General features: G+C 31.1%; 1 pseudogene; it reads right to left on the bottom strand.

Annotated features, from left to right (window-relative positions):
* Positions 1–560: 560 nt before the first annotated feature.
* Positions 561–666, bottom strand: LOC125852728 (small nucleolar RNA U3; annotated as a pseudogene).
* Between the last annotated feature and the right edge of the window lie 2,424 nt (positions 667–3,090).

The following is a 3,090-nucleotide window of genomic DNA, read 5'->3' as shown; positions in this document are numbered from 1 at the left end:
ATCTTAAGCTCAGATATCCATAACTAACTAGTCTTCCTTCCTGCAAGATAAGTAAACACAGACAGAGCATGTGGAAAACTAAAGCAGAAATTTAATTAGGTTGCCTTTTTATTTAGTTAAAGTTGATTAGGTGCCGTTCACAGGGGAATTTGCTTACTTTTTATGATTAGAAAATGAGAAATTAGCGAACAAAATTTCACATGCACGATAAAAATTTCATGCTAATCTCATTTAATTATAATCAAATGATGAGCTATAAAAAAAAATTAGCTAGGAGTGTTTAAGCGACGAATAGCTAGGAATTACCGATTAATTCCGTAGCTAATTCCATATTTAATTTGTTGTAATATAATTTGTTGTCCAGCCAACCCACCTGGTCGTTTCAAAGACCAGGGTAATTTATAAGTTCAACATAATTCAATAGTATTGGTCAAGTCTTTGCAATTGTATTAAAAAACAGCTAACATGTAAATATTCAATTAGCTGTTTTTTTAGACTTTTAAAACTTATAAACTCAAAATCTTAACTCTCCTCTACTTTTAAAGTCCTTTTTTTTTTCTGGTCTAATGGCCACGAGTCATCCACCAGACTTGGTTTCGTGTCTCCTTATAAATCAAGGATACAATGGTACGAGTCTGTAGAACAGATCCTGTTCAAGTAAGGTGTCTCTACTTTCAAAGTCCAAGACGAAAAGTAAAGTTAAAAATAATAATGGTAGCATATAGTATAAAATTAGTATATCTAATTATAAGGTACTCAGATGACACATGGAATAGTGTCTAAAGAAAACGACATGGTCAATTAATTAAGACAGAAGTTAACAGCTTGCATATAATCAGGTCACTATTAATCGAACCAATAGATAACGTTGACACAATTTTATATGTATTTTTCATCTTGATTACCTCAAATTTGCATGTGCAACAGAAGAGCAACTCCTTGACTTCTCTCATGGTTTGTGTCGTACATTACCGACGGAGCCAAAAAATTTAGTTTATGATTATAAATCACAATCGTTAGTTTCTCAAGCTATGAATAATGCTTAAATATAAATATAAATTTGAACCGAAGCTAATGTATTATGTTGATCCCGCAATTTGCATTGTGGCTCAGTCTATATACTTGTGTGGCCACTAGCCGGCACCATCAAATTCAGCTAAAGTTAGCTAATACTGGCCCTCATTAAGAAATATTTCTAATATTTCCTTATTTTTGTAAATTTTTTATATGCAAGTCTAAAGGAAGAAGTTCTATGATGGTTTATGACAAATTAATAAATATATGATATGTGTCATTTTCTTACCTATAAATATTTAATCACTTACATTAAATGGAAGTCATGGACGTGGTGGGTTTGAGTGTGTGATTCATGAAGCATTTGTTGTTGAAGGAAATGTCATCCTCTTTTTATTTTATTTTTTGATATTCTATTTGATGTCCGGTGCCCCTTATTTGGGAGTGACAGTACTCCAACAAGATATTATCCATATTCAGAACTTAAACTCTCGATATTTTTCACTAAGAATGAAACAATTCTACCACAGCACCATAATTCACGTTGGTGAAACTTTTGTGTGTCATAGCCTCATAGGGAAAGAGAAAGATAAGGAGCAGACAAAGAGCATCTTTACTTGGATTGAGTGGGGACACAAAAGATAAATAAAAGTTAAGAATAGCAGAGTTGCAAAGATAGTGAGTAGTATAGGGAAAGTACAAGAAAAGAGTGTTGTAGATTTGTCCTTATTTTTGGCCGATCCAACATAAGTGCAAGTGCCCCTAATTATCTGTCAGCGCTAACCTCGCACCCCATCACCCCTCTCGTATTTTCCGGTCAAATCATGTGCTTTCCATAAACATTTTTTCTTAATCACCAAGGAGTGGAGCTAGACTAAAATTTAAATTATTTCACGAAATTCTGTAACTTTCATTAAAATTTCTTATTTGTCATTAAGAAAAATTCAGAAACTTATTTTGAATCTTGAAATTCAAATTTTGACTCGGTTTATGAAAGTCAAAAACAGCTCAACTCTATATTCAAATTTGTGGATTTTGTACTTCAAAAAGAGTCAATAGACATCGCTTGTCGTTGGATTATATTAATTAGCAGCAACCTTGTATTTTCTTTGTTCTCCTTACTGGTCAATGTTTATTCATATATCATGTACTTGGAAAGTCATGTTAATTTTATTTGTATTAATAATCATCATAATCCCTAGAAGAGCAACTTATATAATAAATTGAATAAATGAAAGTGGCAACTGGAGTTACACAGAGTTATAATAAGTAAATAATTATGCAATGAGCTAGACCAAAGGCAGATCACGGGGGAAATTAATTAAATGATGAGATGTAGAAGATGAAGTTACAAAAGACCCGCAAGATAAGGGGGATTTGACATTTTTGATATATAATGGACCACAGTTTGCTAAAACTGAGGAAAATTAAACAATTTCACACCACTTGAGAAGAGTTTGCACAAAATACATACATATAATGGTGCATGTGGTTATTGGAAAATGAAAGTGTCCACCCCCCACCCCCACACACACTTTTACCTGTCTCAACTTATTTGTCGTATTTTTCTTTCTCACACTTTTAAGAAAACAATAATTAAAAAGATTTTTTTTTCTCTATTTATATGTCATCTTTTCATAATTGAGATGTTTGTAGTGTTCAAGAACAATAACTACATATTAAAAGTAAAATGGAAAAAATAATAATTTTTTCATAAACTTTGAAAATACTTAACAAATAATTTGAGATAATTATAGTATTCGAAAATTACGATAAATAATTTGAGATAAAAGAAAATATAAATTAAAGTTTCATTTAATTTTGTGGTTTCTCATATTTGGATTTTTTTTCTTCTAAAAAACAAATGGTACTAGCATAAAACAAATGACAGCTAGTAAGTAGCAACATATATGTAAGAACACAACGTTGCAATATGCAAATACTCCGTTTTTTCATTTCCTTTTTATTCTGTATTTGATATTCATTTTGGGACTCGACTAATTTAAATTTACATAGAAAAGCTAAGTCACACTCTGAAGAATACTAAAACTCTCTCTATTAAAAGCGACTAAATTC

This window comes from Solanum stenotomum, unplaced genomic scaffold, assembly GCF_019186545.1.
Source record: "Solanum stenotomum isolate F172 unplaced genomic scaffold, ASM1918654v1 scaffold4652, whole genome shotgun sequence".
Taxonomy (NCBI): domain Eukaryota; kingdom Viridiplantae; phylum Streptophyta; class Magnoliopsida; order Solanales; family Solanaceae; genus Solanum; species Solanum stenotomum.
Note: the sequence above shows the minus strand (reverse complement) of the source record. Positions and strands in the feature narration are given on the sequence as shown.